The sequence below is a fragment of the Symphalangus syndactylus genome, chromosome 1, assembly GCF_028878055.3.
Source record: "Symphalangus syndactylus isolate Jambi chromosome 1, NHGRI_mSymSyn1-v2.1_pri, whole genome shotgun sequence".
NCBI classification, from domain to species: domain Eukaryota; kingdom Metazoa; phylum Chordata; class Mammalia; order Primates; family Hylobatidae; genus Symphalangus; species Symphalangus syndactylus.
This window is the reverse complement of record NC_072423.2, coordinates 140,791,570-140,817,325: the sequence shown is the minus strand read 5'-3', so window position 1 is coordinate 140,817,325 and position 25,756 is coordinate 140,791,570. Positions and strand designations below refer to the sequence as shown.

Below are 25,756 nucleotides of genomic sequence, written 5' to 3'. Positions count from 1 at the left end.
GGAGTGGGCATCCTTGTCTTGTTCCAGTTCCCAAGGGTAATGCTTCCAGCTTTTTCCCCTTCAGTATGATGTTGGCTGTGGGTTCATCATAGATAGCGCTTATTATTTTGAGGTATGTTCCTTCGGTACCTAGTTTGTTGGGGGTTTTTATCATGAAGGCATTTATTGAAAGCTTTCTCTGCATCAATTGAGATGATCATACGGTCATTGTTTTTAATTCTGCTTATCTGGTGAATCACATTTATTGATTTGCACATGCTAAACCAACCTTGCATCCCAAGGAAAAAGCCTACTTGATTGTGGTGAATTATCTTTTTGATGTGCTGCTGGATTTGGTTTGTTAGTATTTTGCTGAAGATTTTTGCATCAATGTTCATCAGGATATTGGTCTGTAGTTTTGTTTGTTGTTGTTGTTCTGTCTTTTTCATGTTTTGGTATCAGGGTAGTGCTGGCTTCATAGAATGAGTTAGAGAGGGTCTCTCCTCCTTGATGTATCTGAATAGTTTCAGTAGGATTAGTAAGAGCTCATCTCTGTATATCTAATGTAATTCAACTGTGAGTCCACTGGTCTTGGGCTTTTCTTGGTTGGTAGGTTTTTTATGACTGATTCAATTTAAGAACTTAATATTGGTCTGTTTAGGGTTTCAATTTCTTCTTAATTCAATCTTAAGAGGTTGTGTGTCTTCAGGAACTTGCTCATTTTCTCTATATTTTCTAGTGTGTGTGCCTAGGGGTATTTGTAATAGTCTCTGAGGATCTTTTGTATTTCTGTGGGATTAATTATAATGTCACTATTGCCATTTCTGATCATGCTCATCTGGATCTTCTCTCTTTTGTTCTTTGTTAATCAGTGGTCTATCCATCTTGTTTATCCTTTCAAAGAGTCAACTTTTGGTTTTGTTGATTCTTTGTATGGACTTTTGGGTCTCAATTCTGTTCAGTTCTACTCCAATTTTCATTATCTATTTTCTTCTGCTAGCTTTGAGTTTATTATTATTATTAGACTTTAAGTTCTGGGGTACATGTGCAGAACATGCAGGTTTGTTACAGAGGTATGCACGTGCCATGGTGGTTTGCTGCATCCATCAACCCCCCTCATCTACATTAGATATTTCTCTTAGTGCTATCCTTCCCCTAGCCCTCTAACCCCTGACAGGCCCTGGTGTGTGATGTACCCCTCCCTGTGTACATGTGTTCTCATTGTTCAACCCCCACTTATGAGTGAGAATATGCAGTGTTTGGTTTTCTGTTCTTGTTAGTTTGCTGAGAACTATGGTTTCCAGCTTCATCCATGTCCCTGCAAAGGACATGAACGTGTCCTTTGTAATGGCTGCATAGTATTCCATGGTGTATATGTGCCACATTTTCTTAATCCAGTCTATCATTGATGGGCATTTGGGTTGGTTCCAAGTCTTTGATATTGTGAACAGTGTGGAAATAAACATACACATGCATGTGTTTTTATAGTAGAATGATTTATAATCCTTTGGGTATATACCCAGTAATGGGATTGGTGGGTCAAAAGGTATTTCTAGTTCTAGATCCTTGAGGAATTGCCACATTGTCTTCCACAATGGTTGAACTAATTTACACTTCCACCAACAGTGTAAAAGCATTCCTATTTTTCCACATCCTCTCCAGCATCTGTTGTTTCCTGACTTTTTAATGATCACCATTCTAACTAGTGTGTGATAGTATCTCATCGTGGTTTTGATTTGCATTTCTCTAATTATCAGTGATCATGAACTTTTTTTCATATGTTTGTTGGCTGCATAAATGTCTTCTTTTGAGAAGTGTCTGTTCATATCCTTTGCCCACTTTTTGATAGGGTTGTTTTTTTCTTGTAAATTTGTTTATGTTCTTTGTAGATTCTGGATATTAGCCCTTTGTCAGATGGATAGATTGTAAAAATTTTCTCTCATTCTGTAGGTTGCCTGTTCACTCTGATGATAGTTTCTTTTGCTGTGCAGAATCTCTTTGGTTTAATTAGATCCCATTTGTCAATTTTGGCTTTTGTTGCCATTGCTTTTGGTATTTTAGTCATGAAGTCTTTGCCCATGCCTATGTCCTGAATGTTATTGCCCAGGTTTTCTTCTGGGGTTTTTATGGTTTTAGGTGTTATGTTTAAGTCTTTAATCCATCTTGAGTTAATTTTTGTTTCAGGTGTAAGGAAGGGATCCAGTTTCAGCTTTCTGCCTATGGCTAGCCAGTTTTCCCAACATCATTTATTGAATAGGGAGTCCTTTCCCCATTGCTTGTTTTTGTCAGGTTTGTTAAAGATCAGATGGTTGTAGATGTGTTGCATTATTTCCGAGGCCTCTGTTCTGTTCCATTGGTATATATATTTGTTTTGGTACCAGTACCATGCTATTTTAGTTACTGTAGCCTTGTAGTATAGTTTGAAGTCAGGTAGCATGATGCCTCCAGCTTTGTTCATTTTGCTTAGGATTGTCTTGGCTATATGGGCTATTTTTTGGTTCCATATGAAATTTAAAGTAGTTTTTTCCAATTCTGTGCAGAAAGTCAATAGTAGCTTGATGGGGATAGCATTGAATCTATAAATTACTTTGGGCAATATGGCCATTTTCACAATATTGATTCTTCCTATCCATGAGCATGGAATGTTTTTCCATTTGTTTGCATCCTCTCTGATTTCCTTGGGCAGTGGTTTGTAGTTCTCCTTGAAGAGGTCCTTCACATCCCGTGTAAGTTGTATTCCTAGGTATTTTATTCTCTTTGTAGCAATTGTGAATGGGAGTTCACTCATGATTTGGCTCTCTGTTTGTCTGTTATTGGTTTACAGGAATGCTTGTGATTTTTGCATACTGGTTTTGTATCCTGAGACTTTGCTGAAGTTGCCTATCAACTTGAGATTTGGGACTGAGACGATAGGATTTTCTAATATACAATCATGTCATCTGCAGAGACAATTTGACTTACTCTCTTGCTATTTGAATACACTGTATTTCTTTTTCTTTCCTGATTGCCCTGGCCAGAACTTCCAATACTATGTTGAATAGGAGTGGTGAGAGAGGGCATCCTTGTCTTATGCTGGTTTTCAAAGGGAATGCTTCCAATTTTTGCACATTCAGTATGATATTGGCTGTAGGTTTGTCATAAATAGCTCTTATTGAGGTACATTCCATCAATACCTAGTTTAATGAGTGTTTAGCATGAAGGGGTGTTGACTTTTATCAAAGGCCTTTTCTGCATCTATTGAGACAATAATGTGGTTTTTGTTGTTGGTTCTGTTTATGTGATGGATTACATTTATTGATTTGCGTATGTTGAACCAGTCTTGCATCCCAGGGATGAAGCTGACTTGATCGTGGTGGATAAGGCTTTTGATGTGCTGCTGGATTTGGTTTGCCGGTATTTTATGGAGGATTTTTGCATCGACGTTCATCAGGGCTATTGGCCTGAAATTTCCTTTTTTTGTTGTGTCTCTGCCAGGTTTTGACTTCAGGATGATGCTAGCCTATCAGGGAACCTGCCCCGATAGTCACGTAGGTTCTTTTCTATTTTTCCTAAGCGTTGGCTGGCTTGAGAAATAAAGGAACAGATTACAAAAGAGAGAAATTTTAAAGCTGGGCATCCGGGGGAGACATCACATGTCGGTAGATTCCGTGATGCCCCCCACACCGGAAAACCAGCAAGTTTTTATTAGGGACTTTCGAAAGGGGAGGGAGTGTACGAATAGATGTGGGTCACAGACATCAAGTACTTCACAAGGTAATGGAATATCACAAGGCAAATGGAGGCAGGGCGAGATCACAGGACCACAGGACCAGGGCGAAATTAAAATTGCTAATGAAATTTTGGGCACCATTGTCATTGATAACATCTTATCAGGAGACAAGGTTTTGAGAGCAATCGGTCTGACCAAAATTTATTAGACGGGAATTTCCTCTTCCTAATAAGCCTGGGAGCGCTATGGGAGACTGGGGTCTATTTCACCCCTACAGCCTCGACCATAGAAGATGGGCACGCCCAGGGGGGCCAGTTCAGAGACCCACTCCCAGGTGCGTATTCTCTTTCCCAGGGATGTTCCTTGCTGAGAAAAAGAATTCAGCACTATTTCTCCCATTTGCTTTTGAAAGAAGAGAAATATGGCTCTGTTCTGCCCGGCTCACCGGTGGTCAGAGTTTAAGGTTATCTCTCTTGTTTCCTAAACATTTTTGTTATCTGTTCTTTTTTCAAGGTGCCCAGATTTGATATTGTTCAAACACACATGCTCTACCATTTGTGCAATTAATGCAATTATCACAGGGTCCTGAGGTGACATACGTCCTCTCAGCTGACAGGATTAAGAGATTAAAGTAAAGACACGCATAGGAAATCACAAGGGTATTGATTGGGGAAGTGATAAGTGTCCATGAAATCTTCACAATTTATGTTTAGAGATTGCAGTAAAGACAAGCATAAGAAATTATAAAAGTATTAATTTGGGGAACTAATAAATGTCCATGAAATCTTCACAATCCACATTCTTCTGCCATGGCTTCAGCCGGTACCCCCGTTTGGGGTCCCTGACTTCCTGCAACACTAGCCTCATTAAATGAGTTAGGGAGGAATCCCTCTATTTCTATTATTTGGACTAGTTTCAGAAGGAATGGTACCAGCTCCTTTTTATACCTCTGGTAGAATTCAGCTGTGAATCTATCTGGTCCTGGACTTTTTTTGGTTGGTAGGCTATCAATTGCTGCCTCAATTTCAGAACTTGTTATCGGTCAATTCAGGGATTCAACTTCTTCCTGGTTTAGTCTTGGGAGGGTGTATGTGTCCAGGAATTTATCCATTTCTTCTAGATTTTCTAGTTTATTTGTGTAGAGGTGTTTATAGTATTATCTGTTGGTAGTCTGTATTTCTTTGGGATCGGTGGTAATATCCTCTTTATCATTTTTTATTGCATCCATTTGATTCTTCTCTCTTTTCTTCTTTATTAGTCTGGCTAGTGGTCTATCTATTTTGTTGATCTTTTCAAAAAACCAACTCCTGGATTCACTGATTTTTTGAAGGGTTTTTTATGTCTCTGTCTCCTTCAGTTCTGCTCTGATTTTAGTTATTTCTTGTCTTCTGCTAGCTTTTGAATTTGTTTGCTCTTGCTCCTCTAGTTCTTTTAATTGTGATGTTAGGGTGTTGATTTTAGATCTTTCTTGCTTTCTCCTGTGAGCATTTAGTGCTATAAATTTCCCTCTACCCACTGCTTTAAATGTGTCCCAGAGATTCTGGTACATTGTGTCTTTGTTCTCACTGGCTTCAAAGAACATCTTTATTTCTGCCTTCATTTCTGTTTACCCAGTAGTCATTCAGGAGCACGTTGTTCAGTTTCCATGTAGTTGTGTGGTTTTGAGTGAGTTTCTTACTCTTGAGTTCTAATTTGATTGCACTGTGGTCTGAGAGACTGTTTGTTATAATTTCTATTCTTTTGCATTTGCTGAGGAGTGTTTTATTTCTGATTATGTGGCCAATTTTAGAATAAATACAATGTGGTGATAAGAAAATGTATATTCTGTTGATTTGGGGTAGAGAGTTCTGTACATGTCTATTAGGTCTGCTTGATCCAAAGCTGAGTTCAAGTCCTGGATATCCTTGTTAATTTTCTGTCTCGTTGATCTGTCTAATACTGACATTGGGGTGTTAAAATCTCCCACTATTACTGTGTGGGACTCTAAGTCTCTTTGTAGGTCTCTAAGAACTTTCTTTATGAATCTGGGTGCTCCTGTATTGGGTGCATATATATTTACGGTAGTTAGCTCTTCTTGTTGAATTGATTCCTTTACCATTATGTAATGCCCTTCTTTGTCTTTTTTGATCTTTGTTGGTTTGAAGTCTGTTTTATCAGAGATTGGAATTGCCACCGGTTTTTTTTTTTTTTTTTTTTTTTGCTTTCCGTTTGCTTGGTAGATCTTCCTCCATCCCTTTATTTTAACCTATGTGTTTCTTTGTATGTGAAATGGGTCTCCTGAATACAGCACGTTGATGGGTGTTGACTCTTTATCCAATTTGCCAGTCTGTGTCTTTTAATCCAATTTGCCAGTCTGTGTCTTTTAATTGGGGCATTTAGCCTGTTTACATTTAAGGTTAGTATTGTTATATGTGAATTTGATCCTGCCATTATGATGTAAGCTGATTATTTTGCCCATTCGTTGATGCAGTTTCTTCATAGCGTAGATGGTGTTTACAATTTGGTATGTTTTTGCAGTGGCTTGTACCAGTTGTTCCTTTCCATGTTTAGTGCTTCCTTCAGGAGCTCTTGTAAGGCAGGCTTGGTGGTGACAAAATCTCTCAGCATTTGCTTGTCTGTAAAGTATTTTATTTCTCCTTCACTTATGAAGCTTAATTTGCCTGGATATGAGGTTCTGGTTTGAAAATTCTTTTGTTTAAAATGTCGAGTATTGGCCCCAACTCTCTTCTAGCTTGTAGGGTTTCTGCAGAGGGATCTGCTGTTAGTCTGATGGGCTTCCTTTTGTGGGTAACCTGACCTTTCTCTGTGGCTGTCCTTAACAATTTTTCCTTCGTTTCAACCTTGGTGAATCTGATGATTATGTGTCTTGGGGTTGCTCTTCTCGAAGAGTATCTTTGTAGTGTGTTCTGTATTTCCTAAATTTGAATGTTGGCCTGTCTTGCTAGGGTGGGGAAGTTCTCCTGGATAATATACTGAAGAGAATGGAACTAACTTGGTTCCATTCTCCCAGTCACTTTCAGGTACACCAATCAAATGTAGATTTTATCTTTTCACAGAGTCCCATATTTCTTGGAGGCGTTCTTCGTTCCTTTTCATTCTTTTTTCTCTAATCTTGTCTTCATGCTTTATTTCATTAAGTAGATCTTCAATCTGTGATATCCTTTCTTCCGCTTGATCGATTCGGCTATGATACTTAGTTATGCTTCACCAAGTTCTCATGCTGTGCTTTTCAGCTCCATCAGGTCATTTATGTTCATCTCTAAACTCGTTATTCTAGTTAGCAGTTCGTCTAATCTTTTTTCAAGGTTCTTAGGTTCCTTGCTTTGGGTTAGAACATGCTCCTTTAGCTTGGAGGAGTTTGTTATTATCCACCTTCTGAAGCCTACTTCTGTCAATTCATCAAACTCATTCTCTGTCCTGTTTTATTCCCTTGCTGGCGAGGAGTTGTGATCCTTTGGAGGAGAAGAGGCGTTCTGGTTTTTGGAATTTTCAGCCTTTTTGTGCTGGTTTCTCTCCATCTTCATGGATTTATCTACCTTTGGTCTTTGAAGTGGGAGACCTTTGGATGGGGTCTCTGAGTGAATGTTCTTTATGCTGATGTTGATACTATTCCTTTCTGCTTGTTAGTTTTCCTTCTAACAGTCAGATCCCTCTGCTACAGGTCTGCTGGAGTTTGCTGGAGATCCACTGTAGACCCTGTTTGCCTGGGTATCACCAGCCGAGGCTGCAGAACAGTAAAGATTGCCGCCTGCTCTTTCCTCTAGAAGCTTCATCCCAGAGGGGCAACCACCAGATGCCAGCCAGAGCTCTCCTGTATGAGATGTCTGTCAGCCCCTACTGGGAGGTGTCTCTCGCAATCAGGATACATGGTGGTCAGGGACCCACTTGAGGAGGCAGTCTGACGCTTAGCAGAGCTCAAATGCTGTGCTGGGAGATCTGCTGCTCTCTTCAGAGCTGCCAGGCAGGGATGTTTAAGTCTGCTGAAGCTGTGTGCACAACTGCCCCTTCCTCCAGGTGCTCTGTCCCATGGAGGTGGGGGTTTTATCTATAAATCCCTGACTGGGGCTCCTGCGTTCTTTTTCAGAAATATCCTGCCCTGACAAGAAGGAATCTAGCGAGGCAGTCTGGCCTCAGCACCTTGCTGAGCTGAGGAGGACTCCGCCCAGTTCGAACTTCCCGGGGCTCTGTTTACATTGTGAGGGTAAAGCTGCCTACTCAAGCCTCAGCAATGGCAGATGCTTCTCCCACCACCAAGCTCTAGCGTTCCAGGTCAAGCTCAGACTGCTGTGTTTGTAGTGAGAATTTCAAGCCAGTGTATCTTAGCTTGTTGGGCTGTGTGGGGGTGGTACTCACCAAGCCAGAGCTACTTGGCTCCTTGGTTTCAGCCCCCTCTCCAGGGGAGTAAAGGGTTCTGTCTCACTGGCATTCCAGGCGCCACTGGGGTATGAAAAAAAAACTCCTGTGGCTAGCTGGGTGTCTGCCTAAATGGTTGCCCAGTTTTGTGCTGGACACCCATGGCCCTGGTGGCATACACATCAGAGGGAATCTCCTGGTCTATGGGCTGCGAAGACCGTGGGAAAAGTGCAGTATCTGGGCCAGAGTGCACAGTACAGTCCCTAATGGCTTCCTTTGGCTAGGAGAGGGAGTTCCCCGACCCCTTACACGTCCCAGGTGAGGCGATGCCCCACCCTGCTTTGGCTCGCCCTCCTTGGGCTGCACCCACTGTCCAACCAGTCCCAGTGAGATGAACTGGGTACCTCAGTTGGAAATGGAGAAGTCACCTGCCTTCTGCATTGATCTCACTGGGAGCTGCAGACTGGAGTTGTTTTCTATTCGGCCATCTTGCCAGCCACTTTGTTCCTGACGTTTTTATTGTTGTTGTTGTCGTTTTTTAGTTCTTGTAGGTGTGATGTTAAAGCATTTAACAAAGATCTTCCTAACTTCCTTGAGCACTGTAAACTTTCCTCTTAACACTGCTTTTGCTGCATCACATAGATTTTGGTATGTTATGTCTGTGTTTTCATTTTTTTGATTTCTGCCTTAATTTTGTTGTTTCCACAAAAGTCATTCAGGAGCAGTTTCTTTAATTTCCACGTAATTGTGTGATTTTGGGAGATCTTCTTGCTATTGATTTCCATATACCATTTTTATTCCACTTTTTGCTGAGAATATGGTTGGTGCGATTTCTTTGTCTTTTTTTTTTTTTTTTGCATTTTCTGAGACTGGCTCTATGACTGAGCATAATGATCAATCTTGGAGGATATTTCTTGTGCAGATGAGAAGAATGTGTATTCTGTGGTTAATGGGTGGAGGAGTCTGTAGATGTCTATTAGGTCCCATTGGTTCAGTGTCGAATTTAAGTTCAGAATTCTTTTCTAGTTTTCTCCCTTTATGATCTAGTGCTTCAGTGGGGTGTTGAAGTCCCCCACTAATATTGTGTTGCTATCTAAGTCTTTTCATAGGTCTAGAAGTACTTCTCTTATGAATCCTGGTGCTCCAATATTGGGGGCATATATATTTAGGGTAGTTAAGTCTTCTTGTTGAATTGAACCCTTTATTATAATTTAATGCCCTTCTTTGTTTTTTTTTTCCCTGTTGTTGGTTTAAAGTCTTGTTTAGCTAATATAAGAATAGCAAACCTTGCTCTTTTTTGTTTTCTATTTGCATGATAGATCTTCAACCCTTTACTTTGAGTCTATGAGTGTCATTACATGTGAGATGGGTCTTTTGAAGACAGCAGACAGATGGGCCTTTTTATTTTTTAATCCAACTTAAAATGCCTTTTAAATGCGGCAACAATTTACATTCAAGATTGATATTGATGTATGAGGTTCTGATCCTATTGTAAAGTTTTTAGGTGGTTGCTTTGTAGTTTCTTTCCTGTAGTTGCTTTATAGAGTCTGGGCTATGCATAATACCTAGGTCTGTTTTTGTGGTAATAGGTATTACTCTTTCATTTCCACATTTAGAACTCTCTTGAGAGTACTTGTGAGGTTGGTCTAGTGCTAGTGAATTCCCTTAATGACTGCTTGTTTAAAAAATATTTTATTTTTCCTTTGCTTATTAAGCTAGGTTTGGCAGGATATGACATTCTTGGTTGGAATTTCTTTTCTTTAGGAATGCTGTAAATAGGCCTCCTGTTTCTTCCGGCTTGTAAGGTTTCTGCCAGGAAGTTTGCTGTTAGCCTTATAGGGTTCCCTTTGTACATGATCTGACCTTTTTCTCAGCTGCCTTTTAAGATTTTTCTCTTTAGCGTTGACTTTGGATAGTCTGATGACTATATACCTTCATGATGTTCATTTTGTATAGTATCTCCCAGGTGTTCTTTCAATTTTTTTATATGTGAATGTTTACCTTTCTAGGAAGATTAGGGAAATTTTCTTTGGTTATTCTCTGAAATATGTTTTCCAGGTTGTTTACTTTTTCTCTTTTTCTCTAGAAAAAGCCAATAATTCATAGGTTTGGTTGCTTTACATAATCCTGTACCTCTTGAAGACTGTTCATTTTTAAAAATTCTTTTTAAATATTTTGCCTGACTGGGTTAGTTCAAAAGACCAGTCTTCAAGTTTTGAAATTCATTTTTCTGCTTGATCTGGTCTACTGATAAAGCTTTTAATTGTATTTTGAAATTCCTTGAGTTTTTCTGTGTCAGAAGCTCTGATTAATTTATTTTTATGTTGTTCATCTCTTCCTTCATTTCCTGGGTTGCTTTATAAGTTTCTTTGTCTTGGCTGGACTCAGTTGCTCAAACCTGTAATCCCAGCACTTTGGGAGGCCAAGGTGCATTGCTTGAGCTCAGAAGTTTGAGACCAGCCTGGGCAACATGGCGAAACCTCATGTCTATAAAAAAATACAAAAATTAGCTGGATGTGGTGGTGGATGCCTGTGGTCTCAGCTATTCGGGAGGCTGAGGTGGAAGGATTGTTTGGGCCCAGTAGGTTTAGGCTGCAGTGAACCAAGATCATGCCACTGCACTCCAGCATAGGTGACAGAGCAGTGAGACCTTGTATCCAAAAAAAAAAGAAGTTTCTTTGTGTTAATTTTCAACTTCATCTTGGATTTCATTTAGCTTCCTTGCAATCCATGCTTTGAATTTTTTTGTCTGTAATTTCTGAGTTTGCATTTTGATTATCGACCATTGCTGGGTAGCTAGTGTGATCCTCTGTCAGTATTGCAACATTCAGATTTCTCATACCAGGATTCCTCTTCTGGTTCCTTCTCATCTGGAGACACTGGTACTTCCAATTTTTGTAATTATTTTTGTGTGGATAGGATTTTTTTCTTTCTCTCTTTCTTTATCATATTATTGAGTTTTTTTCCCCTTTTTCCCCTACTCCCTAAGGATTGTGATTATAGAGAATGTTGGGTAGAGTCTTTTGGCTTTGCTTCTATAGCCCTATGCACCCCTGTCAGCACGTTTTTATATTGGGCTGTATTTTTGACCTACAGGTCAGTAGGTGGTGCTTATGGATAAAAATGAAATGAGGCCAATGTGGATGGGTATATACCTCATCCTTGTTTACTAGGTGAAGCTCTCTGTTGCCTCAGGCAGTAGGCTGATCCATTCAGTAGACAGTGGTGTGAGCTCCTTGCTCAGCACCATAGTGGGACACCAAGATGGGTAAGGCTGAATGAGGCAGGGCCATGTGCAAGTTACCCAGTGGCAGGCACAAGGACCAGCACCAAGGAGGGGGTCCGGTGAGCAGCCACCAAATGCCCTAATCTGGCAATTTTTTATTTCAATTGGTAACAAATGTGATTTTCTAAAATTTTGAAGCATTATTTATGCTTTAAATAATGCTTACATAAGAAAATGCTTAAATGGAAAATTAGAAAATATAACAAGGTTTAAATTCCTTAATACATAGGTAGCTCTTAAATATCAATAAGAAAAATGTACAAATTCTTATAGAAATGTGGTGAAGGAAACTAACAAGACATTTACAACTTCTTGACTTTATTACAAAAATAAAATTAGATAAATATACAGTAAGGTCCAAAGACAATCATTATAGCATTGTCTATGATAATGAAATATTTGAATCAATCTGAAGATCTGTAAATAGAATATTAGTTAAATATATTTGGGAATAGGTGTATAAATGAAATAATATGCAGCCTTATGCAAACCTAGATTTATTTTGGGGTATGCAGTTACTCAGGCTTCTAGTAAGTTTGTTTGTAACTCCACAGTTTGGAAGCTTTTAGTCCCAGGGTTAACAAGCCAAGGGAGCATGGGCCATGAATAGTCAAGTATGAGGAATTCCTAGCCCTAAGGAATCTGCCTTATACCACTGGGAGGAAGATTGTAATTAAATGCTTGTCAGTTGATGTGTTGCCAGTGACCAAAATGTTTACTAAATTATAATGTTATTCCTCGAACTTGACTGACATGGTTTTCTTGGCCTCATAGTTTCATTGACTAAGCCAAGGTAACCTTGTTCAGTAGATTGGCCCTCTTGCCTGAGGATATTAGTAATTTAAATTGAATAAGTGGTAAAATTGTGGACAATTACATTCTAAGGTTGTCTCTTGGTTGACAGTGGGCTGGTAAAACCACTTTAAAGGCATACATCTCTTTAGCAGTGCTTGCATGCATGCCAGGGAAAAGAAAACTGCACATTAGGATGATGAATGTTGGCATACTTTCAAACTCAAGCTATTCATAATTTAGGAATTAATGTGTATACTGTTGCTTGGCATCTTTCAGAAATGTTCAAAGCTTCACTTTTTTATTTTATTTTATTATATTTTATTTTATTTGAGACAGAATCTTGCTTCTCACTCTGTTGCTAGACTGGAATGCAGTGGCGTGATCTCGGCTCACTGCAACCTCCGCGTCCTGGGTTCAAGTGATTCTCCTGCCTCAGCCTCCCAAGTAGCTGGGACTACAGCACGCACCACCATGCCCAGGTAATTTTTGTATTTTTAGTAGAGATGGGGTTTCACCATGTTAGCCAGGATGATCTCAATCTCTTGACCTCGTGATCCGCCTGCCTCAGCCTCCCAAAGTGCTGGGATTATAGGCGTGAGCTACCGTGCCCAGCCAAAGCTTAACTTTTTAAGAACCAGTATCAGTGTGTTTGTATAAATTGTTGTGTGACTAGCAGATCCTATTAAGTTAGTAGATTACCAACAGAAAAAAAAAAAGAAAACTCAAAAGATTATCTTTGAAGCAATGTAATAGAGTTTTGCAAATAAGATGGTGGGGAAATCTCCCTTCAATTCAATACGATTTCTTTTGGCTGTCTTTGTTGTCAGTATATACATTTTTCTGTAAAGACATTAAAAATATTAAATATAAATATATTCAATTATTTGGAAACATTGTGTGAAAAATCTGGCTTTGAGGTCTTAGGATTCTATTTCCCTAATTTTAATGCCACAACCTGTAGAATCAATAGATCACAAGGGAAATAAGTCTGGGCATTCATCTATCAATGTAAACCGTTTCAGTATAATTTATTAAGAAATAGTTCTCAGACACGATCAACAAATGGTGCAGACATTTCAGCTCTCCAAGATAAAAGAGTGAGATTTTGATTACAGAAAGTCAGAAACAGAAAGAAAAGTAGAAATTTAGAATAAAAAGAAAAATCAGACTATGGAAACTAAAAAACAGAGGTAAGTATGCCATGTATATTTGTAGCTAGATCTTTTTCTTCTCTTGTTAAGTGGTATGAAGAGAGTGACCAAGGGTGTGTGCAGGGTGGTGAAAGGATCCACCAGGGCAAATAGAGTGAGCAGAAAATACATCTTACAGGGGGACCTTACCTTTAAGAACTCAGGCAAACTACTTATTCAAGTTTCAGTAACATGTTACCTAGTATATCTTGTGTGTCTCTCATATTCTCATATGAAGAAAGCTGGTATTTGGGAGCTAGCCAGAAAATGCAATTATTTATTTTTTCCTTTCATTTCTTAGCTTTTCCAGGTTTTCTGGAATTTTAATTAAGATTCCAGACATCTCAGCCATAATTTTCAGACAGCTTTTGTTAACAATATCAATCTATATGTTTAGTTCAGTGTAATCAAGCCTGTTTCTTTAAAAAAAAATGCCTGTTTATACTCAGTGCTTATGTTCTGTAAAACATAGACATGATCAATAATCATGAGAAAATATTTTAATTTTTAATGTCACTGGCTCGACTGAATAATAGAAAAGTTATCTAATTGTCTAATAATAGAAAAGTTACCTAATTGTTGTAATTATTCCCAAAAAGGTTCTCCCACACCCCCATCTTCCCTGATGTTTTTATTCCATTGAATTCTCTAGAATGCATGCTAGTTATTTCTGTTTTAAATTTTGATTTGGTAATTTTTTGGTATTATATATAGGTTCCAACTAGCAAAGTACATAGCATTTTGTGACTTTTACATTGATCTTTTATCTTAACATAGTTTATTTTCATAATTTTATGTAAAAATCATTTAAAAAATAATTATCTATATGTGCTTAAACATTTTAAGTGGACAATTGATGTATAGAACAAAACAGATGGCATATTTTTACAGGGAAAGTTGTATGCCTCATATGTTTTAAATTCTGTAAGGTCCAACAGGCTAAAATCATCAAAATTACACTTAAATAATAAAAATTACACTCAAATATAGATCCATTTTTAAAGGTGTGATTGATTGCAATTTTAGGTAAAGACCAAATGCTATTTTTAAAAAATTTCCTCTATGAAGGGCTTTATAATATGCTTATTTGAAGTATTATTCAACTGTGGTCAAAACAAGAAAAATATAAATCAGGCTTTTTTAAAGTGTATGACACTGCGGCAGCAATGAACAGAATTCTAGAAAAGTGACAGTTGACAAATTGTTGTCACAGAGTTCCAGGGATATCTGTGAGCAGGCAAGTTATGGGCAGAATTAAAAACATGCAGTGGATGTTTCTGTACAATTGTATTGCTGAATATTGTAGAGTCAAATACATTTCCTAGTATACTTTTACTTGTTATTCTCCTCTCTTCAATATACAAAATCATTTGAATGCAGTGTAGATGCTATAAGAAGGCCTTTAAACCAGATGTTGCTATAACAGTGTCTAAAGGTGAAAGGAATTTGAATTCCCTCATTCTTTTTATATGTTTAATGATGCTAAAGTTAACCAGGGAAAGACCTGTGCATCTTGACCTTCCTCAAGCTAAGTTTATCCTGAATCTGTGATGGCTCGTAATTTCTCAAAAGCTCCCACAATCTATATGGCTCTAATTTTAGTGGAAAATTCCCAAATCTTAGAATAATTTCATTTAAACAATCTTTCAACTATTTATTATACTAGCCATCACTATATATCTTAAGATCTTACATGGAAGTGTTATTTTCAGAATAATCACCTTGGAAGATTCTATATTCATGTTAGTGTTGCAAAAATAATTTTTGGATTTGTGTGTGTGTATGTATGTGTAATTATCTTTTGTGTAGATTCAGGAATGGAAAATTTTTATTCTGAGGGTAGATCCTTTCGTTCCTTCCTTTTCATGTATAACTTTTCCTCTGATATGAATTTTAAATGTCTGCAGAATATTCTGTTGTATAGTCATACCCGTATTTAGGCAGTTTATAATTTTCTGATAAACATCCCAGTTTTGATAGCAACAGGAGGCAGATAAATTTGAGTCAGACAGGGGCAGGTCCCTGGCAAGACTCCACCTTCGAGCCAAAAAGTCTGAAACCTGTGGCCCAAAGTGAGAACTTCCATTCCTGTGTGCCTGCTCTCTCCTGATTTGTTCTTTCTGAATAATATTTTTTTTACCAATGGAATGTTGCCTTTTCCAAAAATTCCTATGTCCTGCCCCACCCGCATCCTGTGCCTATAAAGACCCCAAACTCAGCAGGCAGAGAGGAGAAGTGGCTTGATATCAGGGAGAAGCAGCTAGACGTTGGGGAGAGGTGACTTTGGCTTCAGAGATGGTGGCTGGATGAGGCAACTTGACTTCAGAAGAGAAAGGCAGAGAGGCGGTTTGACTTCAGGGGAGAGCAACCTTTCCTTCCTGTCTCCTTTCCAGCTCTCCTCTCCACTGACAGCTGCTTTACTCACTCAAAATTCTCCACATTCACTGTCTTTCAATTCATCCACGTGACTTCATTCCTCTTGGGCGCTGGACGAGAATTCAGGACACACCAGGTATGGGTACCTGTTATCATGCTGGCCCTTTGCCCTCACTGCCAGAGGGCAGCTGCCTCACACAACAAGGGAAAGGGCTCACTGAACTGATAACACACTGTTGTCTGCAGATAGCTGAGCTAAGAGAGCATTGTAATATGCCCTCTGGGGCTTTGGGGTCACAGGCACCCCCAAACAGATGCTGCTGTGGAGACTCCATGGAGTTCGCTCCTTTGCTAAAGCAGCTGGGTCCTGCACTCGCTCATGTGTGTGCTCCTTCCTGCAAGGGGTGGAACACAGCAGACCCAAGTGAGTGGATTTGCTCCTACCAGCACCAAAGTGGCTGGTCTGTTCCTGCACTCATTCGCTCACATGGTCCCTCCTGCGAGGGAGGCTGAGTAAACGAGGCACCCCTGTTGCAAGTCCCATGAAGGGGTCAAGAAAATATCCTGCATCAGTTTGATGATTATTGACCACTTCTCTGTATCTTATGATAGAATTCTAAAAGTGAGATTATTGATCAAAAGGCTATGAAAAAATATGAAGTTTCCAGACATTGCTTTAGAGTATTTTAATAAGGACCTACTTCAATTTGAATCACAAAGACTGTTTGGATTCCAACAGATAGGGGTGGGCAGGAATTGGAAGATTAAAATATTTTTCCACTTCCACTTAGAGATTAGGTGAGGTTGTAGCCATTCACTTATCTATTAAACAGAGTCATTGTCTATGCTTCCTTGTTATCATAGAATAACTATTTTTCTGCTTGTTGATGTGTGTGATTTACCTAATTTGTTCTTCTTTTTTTATTATTATACTTTAAGTTCTGGGATACATGTGCAGAATGTGCAGATTTGTTTTACAGGTATACCTGTGCCATGGGGGTTTGCTGCACCCATGAACCGTCATCTACATTAGGTATTTCTCCTGATGCTATCCCTCCCCTAAGCCCCCACCCCCAGTCAGGCCCTGGTGTGTGATGTTCCCTTCCCTGAGTCCATGTGTTCTCATTGTTCAGCTCCCACTTAGAAGTTAGAACGTGTGGTGTTTGGTTTTCTGTTCCTGTGTTAGTTTGCTGAGAATGATGGTTTCCAGCTTCATCCATGTCTCTGCAAAGGACATGAACTCATCCCTTTTAATGGCTGCATAGTATTCCATAGTGTATACATGCCACATTTTCTTAATCCAGTCTATCATTGGTGGGCATTTGGGTTGGTTCCAAGTCTTTGATATTGTGAATAGTGTGTCAAGAAACATATGTGTGCATGCGTCTTTATAGTAGAATGATTTATAATCCCTTGGGTATATACCCAGTAATGGGATTGCTGGGTCAAATGGTATTTCTAGTTCTAGGTCCTTGAGGAATCGCCACACTGTCTTCCACAATGGTTGAACTAATTTACGCTCCCACCAACAGTGTAAAAGCATTTCTATTTTTCCACATCCTCTCCAACATCTGTCGTTTCCTGACTTTTTAATGATGGCCATTCTAACTAGCATGAGATGGTATCTCATTGTGGTTTTGATTTGCATTTCTCTAATGACCAGTGATGATGAGCTTTTTCTCATGTTTGTTGGCCGCATAACTGTCTTCTTTTGAGAAGTGTCTGTTCATATCCTTTGCCCACTTTTTCATGGGGTTGTTTGTTTTTCTTGTTAATTTGTTTATGTTCTTTGTAGATTCTGGATATTAGCCCTTTGTCAGATGGATAGATTGTAAAAATTTTCTCTCATTCTGTAGATTGCCTGTTCTCTCTGGTGGTAGTTTCTTTTGCTGTACAGAAGCTCTTTAGTTTAATTATATCTCATTTGCCTAGTTTGGCTTTTGTTGCCATTGATTTTGGTGTTTTAGTCATGAAGTCTTTACCCATGCCTATGTCCTGAATGGTATTGCCTACATTGTCTTCTAGGATTTTTATGGTTTCAGGTGTTACATTTAAATATTTAATCCATCTTAAGTTAATTTTTGTTTAAAGTGTAAGGAAGAGGTCTACTTTCAGTTTTCTCTATATGGCTAGCCAGTTTCCCAACACCACTTATTAAACAGGAAATCCTTTTCCCCATTGCTTGTTTTTGTCAGGTTTGTCAAAGATCAGATGGTTGTAGATGTGTGGTGTTATTTCTGAGGCCTCTGTTCTGTTCCATTGGTCTATATATCTGTTTTGGTACCAGTACCATGCTGTTTTAGTTACTGTAGCCTTGTAGTATAGTTTGAAGTCAGGTAGCATGATACCTCCAGCTTTGTTCTTTTTGCTTAGGATTGTCTTGCATATATGTGCTCTTTTTTTTTGTTTCATATGAAATTTAAAGTAGTTTTTTTCTAATCCTGTGAAGAGAGTTAGTCATAGCTTGATGGGGATAGCATTGAATCTATAAATTACTTTGGGCAATATGGCTATTTTCACAATATTGATTCTTCCTATCCATGAGCATGGAATGTTTTTCCATTTGTGTCCTCTCTGATTTCCTTGAGCAGTGGTTTGTAGTTCTCCTTGAAGAGGTCCTTCACATCCCTTGTAAGTTGTATTCCTAGGTATTTTATTCTCTTTGTAGCAATTGTGAATGGGAGTTCACTCATGATTTGGCTCTCTGTTTGTCTGTTATTGGTGTATAGGAATGCTTATGATTTTTGCACGTTGATTTTGTATCCTGAGACTTTGCTGAAGTTGCTTATCAACTTAAGGAGATTTGGGCTTAGACGATAGGATTTTCTAATATACAATCATGTCATCTGCAAACAGAGACAATTTGACTTACTCTCTTGCTATTTGAATACACTGTATTTCTTTTCCTTTCCTGATTGCCCTGGCCAGAACTTCCAATACTATGTTGAGTAGGAGTGGAGAGAGAGGGCATCCTTGTCTTGTGCCGGTTTTCAAAGGGAATGCGTCCAGCTTTTGCCCATTCAGTATGATATTGGCTGTAGGTTTGTCATAAATAGCTCTTAATATTTTGAGACACATTCCATCAATGCCTAGTTTAATGAGAATTTTTAGCATGAAGGGTATTGAGTTTTATCAAAGGCCTTTTCTGTATCTATTGAGATAACAATGTGATTTTCATCATTGGTTGTGTTTATGTGATGGATTACATTTATTGATTTGCATATGATGAACCAGTCTTGCATCCCAGGGATGAAGCCAACTTGATCATGGTGGATAAGGTTTTTGGTGTGCTGCTGGATTTGCTCTGCCAGTATTTTACGGAGGATTTTCGCATCGATGTTCATCAGGGATATTGGCCTGAAACTGTCCTTTTTGTTATGTCTCTGTCAGGTTTTGGTATCAGGCTGATGCTGGCCTCATAAAATGTGTTAGGGAGGAGTCCTTGGATAGTTTTAGAAGGAAAGATACCAGTTCTTCTTTGTACCTCTGGTACAATTTGGCTGTGAATCCATCTGGTCCTGGGCTTTTTTTGGTTGGTAGGCTATTACTGCTTCAATTTCAGAACTTGTTATTGGTCTATTCAGGGATTCAACTTCTTCCTGGTTTAATCTTGGGAGGGTGTATTTGTCCAGGAATTTATCCATTTCCTCTAGATTTTCTAGTTTGTTTGTGGAGAGGTGTTTATAGTATTCTCTGATGGTAGCTTGTATTTCTGTGGGATCAGTGGTGATATCCCCTTTATCATTTTTTATTGTGTTTATTTTTTTCTTCTCTCTTTTCTTTGTTAGTCTGGCTAGTGGTCTATTTTGTTGATCTTTTCACAAAACCAGTTATTGATTTTTTAAAGGGTTTTTTATGTCTCTATCTCCTTCAGTTCTGCTCTGATCTTACTTCTTGTCTTCTGTTAGCTTTTGAATTTGTTTGCCCTTGCTTCTCTAGTTCTTTTAATTGTGATATTAGGGTGTCAATTTAAGATCTTTCCTGCTTTCTCCTGTGGGCATATAGTGCTATGAATTTCCCTCTAAACACTTAAAATATGGAATACTTCACGAATTTGTGTATCTTCCTTGTGCAGGGGCCATGCTAATCTTCTGTGTATCGTTACAATTTTAGTATATGTGCTGCTGAACAAGCACCTTATTTGTTCTTCTTATCATAGAGGATCCAACATATACCTTTGTGATATTATCAGTATGTAGATGGTAGTTGAAGCTACATATATATAAATGACATGATCTGGAAGAATGTGTGGTGGAGAAAGAAAGAGTTGAAAATGGAACCCTGGAGAATAACAATGTTTAAGGTTCAGGCCTTTAAAGAAGTCTTTTTCCTGCAGATTGGGAAAGAGTAGCTAACCAAGTGAGAGATAACTCCAGGAAAATCCAACATTTCAACTGTGATGGAGATATCAGGGATGTCAAATGCATCAGAAAGGTCTAGGAAGATAAGAATGGAAAAATGCTATGTTTATCAACACAATTGTTCTATTCCTTTTGAAATGTGAAGCCGGCTGGGCTTCTGGGTCAGGTGGGGACTTGGAGAACTTTTGTGTCTAGCTAAAGGATTGTAAATGCACCAACCAGTGCTCTGTGTCTAGCTAAAGAATTGTAAACACACCCATCAGCACTCTGTGAAAACGAACCAATCAGCAGTCTGTAAAATGGACCAATCAGCACTCTTTAAAATGGACCAATCAGCGCTCTGTAAAATGGACCAATCAGCAGGATGTGGGCGGGGCCAAATAAGAGAATAAAAGCTGGCCACCTGAGCCAGCAGCGGCAACCTGCTCAGGTCCCATTCCATGCCGTGGAAGCTTTTTCTTTCGCTCTTCACAATAAATCTTGCTGCTGCTCACTCTTTGAGAAGGCACTATGTTTAAGAGCTATAACACTCACTGCAAAGGTCTGCGGCTTCACTCCTGAAGTCAGTGAGACCATGAACCCACCAGGAGGAACAAACAACACTGGACGCGCCAGCTTTAAGAGCTCACTGTGAAGGTCTGCGGCTTCACTCCTGAAGTCAGCAAGACCACGAACCTACTGGGAGGAACAAACAACTCTGGACGTGCCACCTTTAAGAGCTGTAACATTCACTGCAAAGGTCTGTGGCTTCACTCCTGAAGTCAGCGAGACCACGAACCCACCAGAAGGAAGAAACTCCGGACACATCTGGACATCTGAAGGAATAAACTCCGGACACACCATCTTTAAGAACTGTAACACTGACCATGAGAGTCCACGGCTTCATTCTTGAAGTCAGCAAGACCAAGGACCCACTGGAAGGAGCCAAATCTGGACACATTTTGGCGACCACGAAGGGACTATCGCCTATCGCCAAGCGGTGAGTACCATCAGACCCCTTTTGCTTGCTATTCTGTCCTATTTTTCCTTACAATTTGGTGGCTAAATATTGGGCACCTGATGGCCAGTTAAAAGTGAGTAGCGCAGCTACCGGACTAAAGACACAGATGTCAGGCTTTCTGGGAAAGGGTGCTTTAACAATCCCCGACTCTTTGGAATTGTGAGCATTGGTTTGCCTGGAATCAGCTTCCGCTTTTCCTGTACTTCTGGGCTGAGCCGAGGGTTGGCAGAGAGGAAAGCCATTCAGCTCCGGGGTCCTGACAACAAGTTGTTGGTTGACCCTGCAGCCATGTGCGGAACTCTTAAAGTTACGTCGCCCAAGCGAGACTCACCCATGTGTCCTGTCTATCCTGACCCTTGCCTCCTGGGTCCTAATGCTTGTCAGACAAACTTCCTCTGGCCTCTCTTCTCCGAGGCTAGTCCCGCTTCTAAAAACCACTCCCTGTCTCTGGTGCTTTTCTAGTTACTCCTATAAGAATGATTTCTAGTATAAACTCTGGACTCTAGTCCCTTCTTTAGGCACCCAGGCTCACCAATCAGAAAGACCTAATTTTTGTCCAAAGCCCTATTGTAGGGGGGACTCTCTGGAATTTTAGGATCCCTCCTCATACAAGCAGGCCTAATATAAGCTATTCCTGAAGCTAGGATATGGGGAGCCTCAGAAATTGTATCCTTCCTATTCATATAAGTGACGACAAAAGGCATCACTCTTCCAACTCTGGAGATCCCATCCTTCCCTCCGGGTATGGCCCTCCACTTCATTTTTGGGGCATAACATCTTTATAAGACAGGGGTAAAGTCCCAATACTAACAAGAGAATTCTTAGGACTCTAACAGATTTTCGAGAATGCATTAGTAAGGGCCACTAAATCCGATTTTTCTCGGTCCTCTTTGTGGTCTAGGAGGACAGGCAAGGGTGCAGGTTTTCAAGAATGCGTCGGTAAGGGCCACTAAATCCGACATTCCTTGGTCCTCCTTGTGGTCTAGGAAGAAAAATAGTGTTTCTGCTACTGCATCAGTGAGTGCAGCTATTCCGATCAGCAGGGTCCAGGGACCGTTACGGGTTCTTGGGCAGGGGGAGAAACAAACCAAAACTGTGGGAGGTTTTGTCTTTCAGATGAGAAACACTCAGGCATCAACAGGCTCACCCTTGAGATGCATCCTAAGCCATTGGGACCAATTTGACCTGCAAACCCTGAAAAAAAGGCGGCTCGTTTTTTTTCTGCACTACAGCTTGGCCCCACTATTCTCTCTCTGATGGGGAAAATTGGCCACCTGAAGGAAGTATAAATTACAATACTATCTTGCAGGTTGACCTTTTCTGTAAGAGGGAAGGCAAATAGAGTGACATAACTTATGTTGAAGCTTTCTTTTCATTGAAGGGGAATCCACAACTATGGAAAGCTTGCAATTTACATCCCACAAGAGGACCTCTCAGCTTACCCCCATATCCTAGCTTCCGTATAGCTCCCCTTCCTATTAATGACAAGCCTCCTCTAGTCTCCCCCGCCCAGAAGGAAACAAGCAAAGAAACATCGAAAGGACCACAAAACCCCCCAGGCTATCAGTTATGTCCCCTTCAAGCTGTAGGGGGAGGGGAATTTGGCCCAACCTGGGTACATGTCCCTTTCTCCGTCTCTGATTTAAATCAGATCAAGGCACACCTGTGGAAGTTTTCAGATGATCCTGATAGTACGTAGATGTCCTACAGGGTCTAGAGCAAACCTTCGATCTCGCCTGGAGACATGTCATGCTATTGTTAGATCAAACCCTGGCCTTTAATGAAAAGAATGAGGCTTTAGCTGCAGCCCGAGAGTTTGGAGATATCTGGTATGTTAGTCAAGTAAGTGATAGAATGACAGTCGAAGAAAGGGACAAATTCCCTACCAGTCAGCAAGCCATCCCCAGTATGGATCCTCACTAGGACCTCGGCTCAGATCGTGGGGACTGGAGTCGTAAACATCTGTTGACCTGTGTTCTAGAAGGACTAAGGAGAATTAGGAAAAAGCCCATGAATTACTCAATGATGTCTACCATAACTCAGGGAAAGGAAGAAAATCCTTCTGCCTTCTTCGAGCAGCTACAGGAGGCCTTAAGGAAATATACTCCCCTGTCACCTGACTCCCTTGAGGGTCGATTGATCCTAAAAGATAAGTTTATTACCCAATCAGCTGCAGATATCAAGAGAAAGCTCCAAAAGTGAGCCCTGGGCCCTGAACAAAATCCAGAGGCATTATTAAACCTGGCAACCTTGGTATTCTATAATAGGAAAGAAGAGGAACAGGACAAAAAGGAAAAGTGAGATCAGGGAAAGGCCACAGCCTTAGTCACGGCCCTTAGACAAACAAACCTTGGTGGTTCAGAGAGGACAGAAAATGGAGCAGGCCAATCACCTGGTAGGGCTTGTTATTGGTGTGGTGTTCAAGGACACTTTAAAAAAGATTGTCCAATGCGAAACAAGCTGCCCCCTCGCCCATGTTCGCTCTGCCGAGGCAATCACTGGAAGGCATACTGCCCCAAAGGGCAAAGGTTCTGTGGGCCAGAAGCCCCCAACCACATGATCCAACAACAAGACTGAGGATGCCCAGGGCAAGTGCCAGCTCATGTCATCACCCTCACTGAGCCCCAGGTACATTTAACCATTGAGGGCCAGGAAATTGACTTCCTCCTGGACACTGGTGTGGCCTTCTCAGTGTTAATCTCCTGTCCTGGACGACTGTCCTCAAGGTCGGTTACCATCCGAGGAATCCTGGGAGAGCCTGTAACCAGGTATTTCTCCCACCTCCTCAGTTGTAACTGGGGACTTTGTTCTTTACACATGCCTTTCTTGTTATGCCTGAAAGTCCCACACCCTTATTAGGGAGGGATATATTAGCCAAAGCTGGAGCTATTATCTACATGAATAGGGGGAACAAGTTACCAATTTGTTGTCCCCTTCTTGAGGAGGGAATCAACCATGAAGTCTGGGCATTGGAAGGAACAAACTCAAGCTCCAGCCTTAAGCCTTCACACAGCACCAAACTTTTCTTTATATGTCACAGAGAGAGCAGGAATAGCTCTTAGGGTCCTTACTCAGACTCGTGGAACAACCCCACAACTAGTGGCATACCTAAGTAAGGAAATTGATGTTGTACCAAAGGCTGGCCTCACTGTTTATGGGTAGTTATGGCGGTGTCTGTCTTAGTATCAGAGGCTATCAAAATAATACAAGGAAAATATCTCACTGTCTGGACTACTCATGATGTAAATGGCATACTGTGTGCCAAAGGAAGTTTATGGTTATCAGACAACCGCCTGCTTTGATACCAGTTGCTACTTCTTGAGGGACCAGTGCTTCAAATACATACGTGTGCAGGCCTCAACCCTGCCACTTTTCTCCCAGAGGATGGGGAACCAATCGAGCTTGACTGCCAACAAATTATAGTCCAGACTTATGCTGCCCAAGATGATCTCTTACAAGTCCCCTTAGCTAATCCTGACCATAACCTATATACTGATGGAAGTTCATTTGTGGAGAATGGGATATAAAGGGCAGGTTATGCCATAGTAACAGTACTTGAAAGTAAGCCTCTTCCCCCAGGGACCAGGGCCCAGTTAGCAGAACTAGTGGCACTTACCTGAGCCTTAGAACTGGGAAAGGGAAAAAGAGTAAATGTGTATACAGATAGCAAGTGTGCTTATCTAATCCTACGTGCCCATGCTGCCATATGGAAAGAAAGAGAGTTCCTAACCTCTGGGGGAACCCACATTAAATACCACAAGGAAATTATGGAGTTATTGCACGCAGTGCAAAAACCCAAGGAGGTGGCAGTCTTACATTGCCGAAGCCATCAAACGGGGAAGGAGAGGGGAGAACAGCAGCATAAGCAGCTGGCAGAGGCAGGGAAAGACCAGCAGAAAGGAGAGAGAAAGAGACAGGAAGTCAGAGAAAGAGAGAGGAAGAGACAGAGATAAAGAGGGAGTTAGAAAGGGAGACATAGAAAGTCAGAGAGGAAGAGGCAGACAGGGAGTCAGAAAGAGAGAGATGAAGAAGTCAAAAAGAAAGAGAGATGGAAGTAATAAAGAAAAAACAGTGTACCCTATTCCTTTAAAAGCCAGGATAAAGTTAAAACCTATAATTGATAATTGAAGATCTTTTCTGTAACCCTATAACACTCCAATACCACCTTGTTGTCAGTTTAAACAAGGGTGTAGCCCGAAAGCACTGAGGCCTCTGACAACCCATAGCCTTCCTATCAAAAATCCTTAACCCTGCAGGTTTCCAAACAGGGGATCTAAATCTTAACTAATTACCATGCAAAGTTCAGGCCAGACCTAGGAGGAACTCCCTTCAGGACTGGAGGATAGATGGTTCCTCCCAGGCGATTAAAGAAAAAAGACACAATGGGTATTCAGTAACTGACAAGGAAACTCTTGTAGAGGCAGAGTTAGGAAAATTGTCTAAAAACTGGTCTGTTCAAACATGCAAGCTGTTTGCACTCAGCCAAACCATAAAGTACTTTCAGAATCATGAAGGAGCCATCTATACCAATTCTTAGTTAATATGGACTGAAAGAGGTTTTATTAATAGCAAAGAAAAATTAAAATCCTAAACCTACAAGGTTTTTTTTTTTTTTTTTTTTTGAGACGGAGTCTCGCTCTTTCACCCAGGCTGGAGTGCAGTGGCGCGTTCTCGGCTCACTGCAGGCTCTGCCCCCCGGGGTTCACG

General features: G+C 40.4%; 1 long non-coding RNA gene and 1 other non-coding gene across 7 annotated transcripts in view; one reads left to right on the top strand and one right to left on the bottom strand.

The window, feature by feature from the left end:
• LOC129486335 (uncharacterized) overlaps window positions 1–25,756 on the top strand; it is a 106,250-nt gene that overhangs the window by 63,498 nt on the left and 16,996 nt on the right. For 3 of the 6 annotated variants that reach the window (XR_010120357.1, XR_010120353.1, XR_010120354.1), the window contains exon 5: window positions 12,459–12,601. This is a non-coding gene — a long non-coding RNA (uncharacterized lncRNA). Of the gene's footprint in view, window positions 1–12,458; window positions 12,602–15,705; window positions 15,825–20,024; window positions 21,029–25,756 lie in introns of all 6 variants that reach the window. The other 3 variants (XR_010120355.1, XR_010120352.1, XR_010120356.1) reach the window with 2 other exon arrangements.
• On the bottom strand, window positions 19,719–19,824 carry LOC129461138 (U6 spliceosomal RNA). Its single transcript, XR_008650400.1, has one exon. It is a non-coding gene; the product is annotated as a U6 spliceosomal RNA (small nuclear RNA).